The following is a 12,119-nucleotide window of genomic DNA, read 5'->3' on the forward strand; positions in this document are numbered from 1 at the left end:
CACTTCAGATAGCACTGTGGGCTTGAAGTGGCAATGCAGAGATGTCACTTCACTATTATGAACTGCTGCAGGAGAATCTGTCCTTTTTGATGGAGCTAGCCCCATACTTTGCTAATACCCCCTTGATGTCCCTCTCTGTGGGCTTGACTTCACTGGAGCAGCATGACAAGTTAAAACATGTCCTTGAGAAGTCACATTAACTAATGCAATCATGACCGTGACAATGCAGTGTGTCTAGGCAGGGACAAAGTGTTTTTTCAATCATGGAAAAACCTTACTCTAGTGAGAACTGACGAGTTGTGGCTGGACACAACTTATCTCTGTCTATAATGACCGCAAACCCATGGTCATCATTGTGTCAGTTAACATGGCTTCTCAAGGTCATGTTCCACACTGCTGTAAATTTTGAAGGAAGATAAAGGGGCATCAGGAATTTATTTTCTTTCTAGATGCCTCTTTGGCTCAGTTAACCTTTAACAATGGTCTCTTCTTAAGTGGCTAAAACAATAAAGAACAATGCCACAAAGCTAAGAGCATGAATCATAAGTTTATGGCCAGTCTAAATAGTTGATTCGTTTTTTCACTTCAATATTCTAAACAAAGTAAACGCCTGTTGATAAAAATGCTCATACATTTTGCCATAAAATATCTGAATTTCAAGTATTCCAGCATTTGCTGTGGGTAGAATAAGATTTCTAATGAAAAAGATTGCCCAATGTGCTTTTCCCAGTTAAATGCCATGTGCGATCCCACAAGTACAAATGACGTTTGGTAGTGCTCCCTTTTGTAATTGCTTTAAATTAAAAAGCAATTAGAAGCCCACTAATTTCAGACTAGACCCATTGGGTCAGGACTGAGATCACCGATAGAGCAGTCAGAAAGTATGCATTACACATCCCTACTTCCACGAAGGCCAAGTTTATATTGGAGGTAGGTCAGTAATTCCTACCACTGTCAGTGGCAGCCTTTTAAGGTGGCCCAAGGACACATGCAGTGTTCATTCATCCTTTGGCAGGTGCTGGTACCAGGGACAAATTTGCCTTCTGTCATTTTGCTACTTGTGAGTAATAGGAATCTTGGACCTCCATAAAGTGGTGTGTGCACTGCAAGTCCCCGCAGCAGCCGGTTTTGGGGGAACAGAGGTCTCAGACTTGCTGCCGTACGTGAGGCAGATGGGAGCATTACAGCTGCCCTGCTGTGCTCCTGCACATGCCTTCACCACCCCCCACTCGACATCCCCCTCACCCTACCTGGCTTCCTGCTACTGATACACATCTTCTGTCTGTGTTGCTGATTACAGAGAGTTTATTTAACCAGAGAAGAGAGAAGTGATAATGAGATAACTAAGCATTGCTGATTGCCTGCCCTAGCTGAAGGTCACTGTGGATGACCTGGCCTGCTTAGTCCATGGGCTGGGGTGGCCCTGGCTCCCTGGCACAGCTCCGGCAAGATTCTCCTCAGCAAACACCATCAGTAACCCTGGAGGTGAACTGTCTTCACAGAAAGGCTCATCTGGGCTTTTCCTAGGAACTAATTTCTCTTGGTATGGCTTCAATCTTTTTTTTTTCAGAGAAACTGTGAAAACTTTTTCTGAAATGATCCTCCTCTGTCTTCTGTCTGAAGAGTATGACTGATGCCTTTTCTTCCCCAGTGTAGTAGTACATCTGTGGAGCAGAGACACTAGGTAACTAGCTGTCATGTCAGGTTTCCTAAACAGACTTGCATGTCATTTCTCACTTGTTGGTCTATATCAAAGCATAGAGCCTCTGCTGCTAGCTCCATTGCACATTAGGTCTAGAAAATAATTTCATAAAGACTGAAAAAAGTGTTTTAGTTAAGTCAAAATCAGTCTATTCCTGCATCTGTTATTTCTGCTTCTCCCTTAGACAAGCTGATGGCAACACTTATCCTTCTCTTCTCTCTTGCTTTCTTTTCTACATCAAAGATACTAACTACTGTGTTCTTTAATTTAACAGCTTCTGCATCACAAGGGAGAATAACTTCATTTTATGAATAGTGAATCCTTGTATAATGCCATCTTCACATAATCTCTGTTTTGCTGTTCTGAAACAGATTTTATTTCAGAAAATGTGCAAACCACCACTACAGTGACACTATACTGACTAAAGGAAATGGTGTTACAAATATAATAATTCTGTTTTAAAGCAACTGAGGTATACTAATTATTCTGTTCTTCTAGCTGTTGCATGAACAGCTCTTTGGTTGCTTATTTCTGCCACAGAAATGGTTTTACCTGAGGTCATACTAACTGGCAATTGTAGGCTTTGTAGCCAAACCAGAGACTGTGACACCTATAAATTATTGTCATACTTAGAGTCAAGATATACATTAAAGTATAAGCATAGAATTCATATTTTCTTGCTTTGAATGCATCTAGAAGCATACTAAAATAAGTGTAACCAACACCACACATATATATTTAATACTCACAGCATACCCAAACACAGTATGTAAGTATTTAATTTAAGTATGTAAACAATGTGTCCACCAAAGAGTAAATAAAAACGTGTAATTGCAAGTAGGAAGTGTGGGAAAACATATAAACAGCAACTCAAGTAACAGAATTTGCAAGATAAAGAACGAAGAACAAGATAAGCACAGGGGAGAGCAAACAGGCAAGATATCCTACTGAATACACAAGTATCCCAGAAGGAGGACTGGCAAAGCCAGAAACAAGATAAGCAGCACTGGGAGATGATGGGATGCCTTTCTGGGAGAGGAGTAAGCTGCAAAAAGCATCAGGCACCCAGAGGAACTTTACCCATAAAAGGGGTCTCAAGCCAGGTCACCTTGACCTCCTCAGCCATCAGCCACCGAGTATTGCAGCCACTGGTGCATCAGCTCCATGGTATTGCATACTCACAGTTAATTCAAGATGCAGTGGACTAATAGTTTTGTGTATGTAAAGCTACGTTGTGATAATTTGTAAGAAGCATTCATTGGCACAAACTGTCATTACTGACTGTCAGTCTACTAAACTTTTATTTTAAATCGGGTTTATCAGTCTTCTAAATACTCCCATCACAGAAATTTCTAATTCCCTGACTGATACTGATAGGTATAGATATATATATTTACACACACACACACACACACACACACACACACACTCATTTGCAATAATTTTACTAAAAAAAAATTAATCATGATTAGCATGTTGAACAGTGTGGCCAATTTGTACTTCACATCAGAAGAGGGCAAAAAATGAGAATCTCTTTTTCTTTGTGACAGAGCTAGAGGCTGGTCACTGCCAGCATCTCTGTGTCTGAAGCAGGGTGTATAGATATACATTCTACATTACTGACCAATAAAATACACTGACTCGTGGAGTTACCTTGTTCCTACGGCTTTGAAACACTCAAGGGAAATATGCCACTGCTGCAGAGATGAGTGATGAAGCAGTTGGGTTCTGTTTAGGTGAAGTTTTGATTTTTTTTATTAACATTTTTTTCCTCTTTGAGAGTATGTAGAAATGTGTGTAAAATAACTACAGACCGTAACATATCTAGAAGCCTCTGAAGTATTTGTTTAAATTTTAAATGCTGCATCTGCACTGCAGTTTCAGATATTAAACCCTGATGTATGTTTTGAATCCATACAAATTATGCAATTTCTTTTCCTTTCCTGCTGCTTCTCCTTTCATACTATTACTATCAGCAAGTTTCTTTATTGCATACAGGAGTAATACTGATTTCATCTGCAAAATTCCGGCTAACCACAAGTTACCTCATCATTAAGAAAAGCATTCTCTATATTCATTAACAGAAGAATAGTAGCAAGAGCTCATGTAACCTTGACTAACATTTTGCTTTTTTCTCTTTCTTATTTTATACCATCCTTTTAAACTGTTAGTCAAGATCCTCACCTGATATAAAGTGATGTCACCCCACTGAAACCTTGACTAAGAGCAGGATCAGAAACTTTCCTCCTCCAGGTCTCTACGGCCAAGTGTAATTTTGTAGCTAAAATGTTTGTCAGTGTTTAACATGAAAAGGTATAAGATCCAAATGAAAACATTAAAATCCTCAGATAACATGAGTTTGTCCTGCATCCTTTATTTGAAAAGTGTTGGGATATATGTCAAAGTTTTAGTCATGCTGTACTAGTGCCAGCCCTATTGTGTGAAGATATATAAAAAGTACTACAATTTTCATGTCAATCAATTTTGTAATTATTGTTATTACTTTTTTTTATTTTGATAGATTACCTTGATGCAGAATCCATAGCTTTGAAACTGTGAGACTCTGTGGGACTGGAGTGGATCTACAGGAGCTACAATAACTGCAGCCAGGTACAAAACATGTTAAATGTTGCAAACTGTTCCAATCTTTGAGCTGCTTTGGTCCTGCTGTGTAATTGAAATGTTGGGCTGTCCTGAATGTTTGCAAAGGCTGGAAATAACTGAAGCAAGAAAGTGTGACAGGGACAATTGTCATGGAACTTTTTCTTCCAACTCTTTGCCAAGTGGCTACCACACCTCTCCTCATGGGCATGATTTGCACATGGCTGTGTGCACAAGTTATGAGGAGTTGTGCTTGTGTCCGTAACATCCAAAACTGCAAGGGTTCAGGTCAACATTAGAAATATTACTGAAACAAAATTATTTTCTGGTCTAGAGTGAATCTGTTATGCCTAGTCTAATAAATTGGACAAGTTTAGGAATATTATTTGACATGGAGATTGGCTCCCATGGCCTCGGTGACTGTTAGTGAACAGTCTGTTAGTGAGCCTCCACAACTGGTTCCTGCACGTGAACTATGGCACAACGTTGTTGAAGAGCATACCGTGCCTAAAAAAGGCTAAAAGAGATTCTGGCTACTTGGGAGAGGCCACACTGATATCAAGAATTGTTCTAACTGTTATGAACAGTTACAAATATACGAACACTTTACTACCTGAGAACATCATCAACCATGCTTGAAACTGCAGCTACCACCCCAGCTTAATGACATAGTACCTTCGAGGGACAGAAACTTTAAAATGATTTTGATATTGCATCTTTTTGTGGCTTTAATACCAGGAATGCCATTATATGCAACAACAGTGTCCAAGTGCTTGAAACAAACATTTCCCAATGACTCCCAATGATATGGTGTAGTTGGGAACTGTCAGTGTTAAGTTAATGGTTGGACTAAGAGATCTTCAAGGTCTTTTCCAACCTAGATGGTTCTGTGATTCAATAATATATACTGAGTATGTCCTGCTCTGTATAGTTTTTCACGTTGCCTACTTGACATAGTTTCTATGTGTGTTATAATGGTTTCATTAAGTGACATCACAGGTACTCTAGATTCTTTCTACCCTCTTGGACTCATGCCATGAAGAAGTATTATGAGACAGATGCTATTTTTTGAAAGTGTGCTTACTTTTGTAAATGATGCTGTATACTTATGCTAAAGGCAGTGAAAGAAGGTAGCAAACTTCATGAAATGAAAATAGTAAAGTTTGTGATTAGGCTTAAATCCTTTAAAAAAAGCATGCCACAGTCTTGGCTTGGCCAGGAAGGCAGATGCCTATGCATACAAAATAGTTCCAGAACATCTACACTGCAAAGGCTTTTATACTTTATTCTTGATTTATATGGTCAAGAAATGTGAGATTAGGCAGAGACTGTGCTTGTCCAAAGCACATCTCCAAATATTTTCCTGACCTCCAGATTGTAATTCAAATATTAAGATGTTCAATTATGTGTGTTTAATTTCTTTCTAGCAATATTGACTCCCAAGTAAAGAATTGGAATTATAGGGGAAATATCTATCCATCTATCTATCTATCTATCTATCTATCTATCTATCTATCTATCTATCTATCTATCTATATCTATCTATATCTCAGATATGTTTTACAGATCATCCCTTACCTTTTTTATTTCTGTATTTCCTTTATGCATAATATAAAATTGATTAGTGATGGACTAAATGGAATGTTAAATCCACTTTGAATTCAAATAAATATGAATTTGGTATACATTTTTATTTATTTTCTGCATTTTCCAAGATTGGAAGAGAAAATATACATATATTAAAAAATGATGTAACTATTGCGGTAGCAACTTAAAGTCTGAACTATATTAAGGGAGGCAGTTTATAAACATGTAACAGAGTGACAGCCTTTCTCCTTAAGGATTACAGTCTAAATATTAGACAAGACGCAACTGTTTGATACAAGAAATAGACAGGGCAGGTGGTTCATATCTATTGTTTTGTTGTTGCAATTCTTATTCAGGAAATCTGCTACTGAAATTAAAAATTCAGAGGAAGCATTGTCTGATGAAGGTGTGTGAGAACAGGTGATTTTTTTTTATTTTTTTTTTTTTTTATCACTAGGAAGCAAAGGCAACTGGCTTTATCTTGCTAGGAAGTAAGATTCTGTTATCAGAAAACGTCTAGTTTTGACTCTTGACCAGCAGTATTTAGATGTCTTTTGATATAATGTGCTAAGTGCATCTGGAATTATTCGCTTAATCTCCAAATAGGGTTTTTCCTATTGTTGTCACTGCTATCCTTCCAGTAAAAACAAATATAACTTAAATTTTTATTTAGTCAGTTTATCAAATAAACATGTTTGAGATGTACTTTTCATTATAATCAATGAAGCATGAGATTTTTCCCTCCAAGCTCTCCAAAGATGAACTTTTAATCACATATTTTAAACTTTCAGAAAACAAGGTAATCTTGATTACCTGCAAACAAAGTCACTGACATATTCCACACTGCAATAAACCTGACTCTCCACAAAATTTGAAATTATTTTGCAGTTTAGTCATTCTTCTCTCTTTGTTTAATGTGATTTAATTTTGTGTACAAGGAGGTTATACTATGTTTACAGTGAATTCTTGGATACTCGCAAGTCTCTCTGGTAGAACTTCGGTGATCTTAAACAAAATTGAAAATTCATGGGTTTTTTTTTTTTTTTTTTTTTTTGTTATTAAAACAAGGCAGAGAAAGACACAAACTTTTGTGAGTTACAATCTTCTGTAAACAGTAACAAATTATTGTATATTTTTGGATTATGTTTTATTGCCCTGACAAAAGAGATCTTAAAAGTATAGGAATATAATATAGCTTTATCATTGCCAATACAGAAACTTCTAAATTGCTATAAACCCAGGCACCTTTACTATGTTAAAGAAGCATCAAATTACAGCTTGAGATACAAATTAATAAAAAAAATATTTTAATGTGGTTTCAGATTTTTCCATATTGTGACATTATCACACATTTTGTGATAAATCATAATTTTCTTAAAGGCCTAATTGTTTTAACCATATTACCCCAAAATCTTGGTTTTCATTAAAATGTGATGCTTCTAAACCCCATGATGGTCAAAAAGCTGGTAACATGAAATGTAAAAGTTTCAATCCCACACAACAAGGAAAGTAACACAATATCTATTGCTTTAAAAATCTTCTGATTTTGTCAGTGTCTTGGTTTATAAACATATATGTTTGTCAATAGTAGATCCTCAATCTGTCCTGGAGAAGCTCGGCTAGCATTTACTTTTTAAAATCAGCTTTTCCAATTTGACAAATATTTTCCTTCCATTTTGCTATGTGAAAGACCCACACTGACAAAAAAAATTTGCTACATGGACAAAACAGTGAAGCTGGATGCAATACTGTCAAAAATTGTGCAACATGTTATATGAAAAAAATGTTCTTCAATTTTTTAGTTATAGCATATATAGATTTAAAAAAAACCCCAAACAATTATAAGAAGTAAACAAGCTTGACATGGATTTATCATTCTGTTGTTTAAGGTGACTGTGCTCACAAAGATCTGTACATAAACACAGCAAATTTTATATGGTTGGCAGGAAAGCAACTCTAGACACTGGAGATTGCAGAATCCCTTTTGTCCTCTAAAGCCAGCCTAGTCCTTTGGTAATGGAATACTGCAGGGAATATTACTTGCAGGGAACATTGCAGGGAATAGTATGCAGCAAGCTTGCACTTGCTGGGTTGGAGTTGAGTTACACTTGCAAAAACTTGGCTTTTGACATTAAAATGTGCATTTGTGATTTAATAGCACAGAGGGCTGATTCATTGAATAAGAACTGAATTTTTCCATAATCCATTTTGAAGGATCAAAACCTACCTGTTGTATTCAGTAGGAGTTCACATTTTTTCCTGTGTCATTTTAACCCACAAATGGATGATGAGATTTAGCCTGTTGGATTTACCTGCTGACTTCGTGGATTAGCTGCCAGATGACTGTCATCTTGTCTTGCAAAGCTGTTGTGTGTCTGTTTTGGTTTTGAGTTTTGTCAATACTGACAGCAGTTTTATGACAATAAGCCTTGATCAACAATTTTCATGTTCAATTTCTGTCCTAACAGATGTGGTTTTGTAGTCATTATCTGAAGTCTGATGGGCTGGCTTCTGCCAGAAAATGCTTTTCTTCTTATGTAGTGGATTTACTCATTTTTTCTAAAGATTTTAAACTTTCTTCATTAAAGGTGAGCCATCAGCCTGCCATATAAAGACTGCCATTACAATTGCCTCCAGATAACTCCTAGATTAGTAAAGGCTGAGCTGAAAATTTAAACACCTTTGTGCTTTAGAGAATTATGGTGTAGTTGGGAACTGTTAATGTTGGGTTGATGGTTGGACTGGATGATCTTCAAGGTCTTTTCCAACCTAAATGATTATGTGAATGTCACTCTTCTGTGGTTTCCTGGGCAAGAGAGTAGGTAGTGGTAATAGCAGCAAGTTCCAGCTGGAGGTAGCAGCAAGAAAACTGAAAATGCAGCAAGCTGTGGCTGCACAGAAATAAAAGATTTTAAGATAGATAGAAGTCCTGAATGTAGTATGATCCAGAAAATGCCTTAAGCTCACTCATAACTTTTCTGTCCTGTGTCCTATTTTAAAATGTCTTCTGCTGATACTCTTGGGAAAACCTACTGTGTCATTTTGTGTAAGGGTCAATCATTTTTTTAAATAAATCTTGAAATCTTGCTGTTTTGAAGATAATGAAAGAAAAAAAAAATGATTAATATTGGAACTGAAAAGTTGCTAGCTCTCAGTTTAGCTAGAAAGATTTTGTTAAGATTTCTCATTTCTCTCATATTTTCTTTCTTTTTACCCGTGTTAAAATATCCTTCATAATGAACTGGTTGTCTCATAGACCTTCATTGTTTTCTCTTTGACTTACTCTTTGACTGTTTTTTCCCCACAAATTTGCTAATTAATTTGAGGAAGGGAAAGTGTTTAATTGTGCTATTCTGAGAGGACTCAGTGGGTAAGAAGATTCAGACTCTGGCAGAAGGATTAAGGAAGCCAGGAAAGGGAGGTGTTGAGACAAGTGCACATGTCTGGTTTTCCAGTGGACTCCATTTTGTTTCTCACCAGGGCAACACCACCCCCACCATACCACTGATTCAGCTCTCAGAAAGTTTGATATTCTGCTGAATAAGATCCATACACTTTGGACTGTATTGGTTAGATTTTTCATTTCTTTACTTGGACAAAGATATACAATGTTTAGGGATTATGTTTTTCCTTTTTCAATTGCAACCTATATACTTCATTGCCTAAGTGCTACTTTAGCATCAATTGCAAGAATATAAATAAAAAGCACCACTCTGTATTTGTTCATCTAAGACCTTGAAAAGCAGTAAATCAAAATCCTTTCTTGGTCTACCTTCAGTTCTCATGACAGGACCAATACATTTAGACTGCTGCAACTTATTTAGATGATGTTTGTCAAGATGGTGAATTTAAAACACATAGCAGCTTTTTTACAGCAAAGCTGATTACTATTTTATGTGTCTATCCCCATGGCAAAGTGGACCTTAAACATTTCCCCTTTCCAAGCAAGTTTACTTCACAGCTCATGAGAGGGACAGTCTCTGTGTTCCCAGGAACAGCTTGAGTGTGTTTTCTTTTATTGCCCTTTAGAAGTGGTATCTTGTCTCTACTAGTTTTTCCCCAATACAGCGAGTTCCAGTTTCTACCTGCTCTTGAGGGGTCAGTGAGAGAGACCAGGGTACAGAAAATATTTCCCATCCCAGGAAATTAAGCAGCATTCACTTTTTCCTTGCAGAGGAAAATAATCTAATCAGAACTGTAGACTGACAGCTGCAATTGAGTTATCTTGTCTGAAAGCCCGATTCTGGCTTTCTCTGTAGATTGAATAGCATGGGACAGTCTCTCTGTGTAGACTGAATAGCATGGGACTGATGCTGTCCCAGGTAAGAACCCCAAAGATTTTAGGAAATTAAGCTTTCAATACACACACATCTTTTCTGGGGGAAGCCAAAGTGAAAAAAGTATAAACTGGATTTTGTCAAGAGATCAAATGCAAAGCACAGAGCTTCCTTAATGCACCAGGGAGAAAGCTCAGGCCAAATTCCTGCATCTAAGAGTTAAATGGTGATTACTCTTTGATCCTTGGAAGTATTTAATTCCCATTCTGACTTTTCCAGCTAGTCTCCCTTTTTTTTAGGGCATGACTTTGAATGCAAGTTAAATCTTTGAAAATGTGTCAATGAATTTCAGCACTCAGACATATAATTAATCTTCATATATTTCTGGTAGCAATGCAAACACACCTGTAGGATGTTTTCCATTGAAAACACAAGGAGACAACTGGTAATAAATCTCAGAGTGATAGCTTTATCGTGACTGACAGAGCTGCTGGAGGCCTCTTCTTTATGAGTATAATTTGCGAGTATATAAAGGAGAGATTGATTTTCACAGACCACTCTCTTTTCCTTAGTATTTATTCCTAGTCTGTACAACCCACCCTAGTTTTTATTTTACAAAAAGACCTAACATGTGTGACTTGATTAAAACAATGGTTCCTATATTGCATTTCTATGAGTCAGCACAGGCCAACGTGAACACAATCTAATTTTGTACTTCCCAAGTCCCACAACCAAGTGATGTGCATGATTTATCATGGAGTTGCAGCTCTCTTCCTTGTCAAGACTTGTTCTGGATTCTTTGGAAACAACAGTTTAACCTTTTGAACTGAGTCAGTACCTACTAGCTGGAGAGGATGAAGTGCTTTGAGAAAGAGGCTATGGAAGTAATGAGATGTGACTGTGAGATGAGCCTTGCTTGACAACGTACAACAAACCTCACATCTCATGCTAAGGAGTGGCTGTCATTTTGATCTGCATGAAGTTTAGTGCTCCATGGATTTAAGCCACTGTGTGTGTGTTGAGCCAAATCTTTCTTTTAAAGGGAAAAGTTCTGCTGATGTCCACAGGGCCACTCAGTAACTGCAAAGTCAAGGAACTGTCTCCTTGACTAAACCTCACAGCATTCATTTGTTACGTATCATTGACACATTTTAATCACAGGGAAACTGAAAACTAACATTTTAAATAACTTGCTTAAGATGTCCTTGCCCTAAGTTGAACCCCTTGCACCATGCTGCCCCTAGATACTTTTCCTTTTATACAAATAAGATGTCCTTGAAAATCAACAATTGCCTGTTTTCTTAAATATCCCTCCATTATGAACCATGAAGATTCTTTCTTATTTATCTATTCTGCGGGATGACTAGGCAGTAATTCTGTATTGGACAGAGAATATGAGTGTTACTGTGAGTTTACCAAATATACCAAATGAAAAATTTATGGAAATGAGAGGCCCTATTAGAACAAAGAACAACTTTCTACTTGCTTATGCTGCTTTATTCTTCCCCAAATCCACAATAGGACTTTTCTCTGCTGCTTCTTTTATTTAGAATCAAAACAAAATGAGGAGAACACAGCTTGACCGCAGCAGAGATACATATCTTCATTTCAGTTCATCACATTTCAGTGCTGTGTCAAAAAATGTGTTAGAGACAGAAAGAGATTCAGTCTAGCTGAAGTAAATATACCGCACTGCCAATAATTGTTTTCTGTAATAGTTAGTCCCATTGAAAGTATTAATGAAATAAGAAGGGTTTTTTTAAAAGTGTGATGTAATTCAGTGCCAGCTGGCTGACCAAGAGCCTGGGCTAGGCTATATCTGTCACTCTCTGAATAAGAAGAACAGATCTTTTTTTTTTTTTTGTTAAAACCTTGTATGCTTGGCTGTACCAGACCAGGCAGATTGCTTGAAGTGACTGTCTGCCAATGTAATTTTTGTTGGTAAATAAATA

The sequence above is a fragment of the Athene cunicularia genome (assembly GCF_003259725.1).
Source record: "Athene cunicularia isolate RWA chromosome 2 unlocalized genomic scaffold, athCun1 chr2_part1, whole genome shotgun sequence".
Lineage (NCBI taxonomy): Eukaryota > Metazoa > Chordata > Aves > Strigiformes > Strigidae > Athene > Athene cunicularia.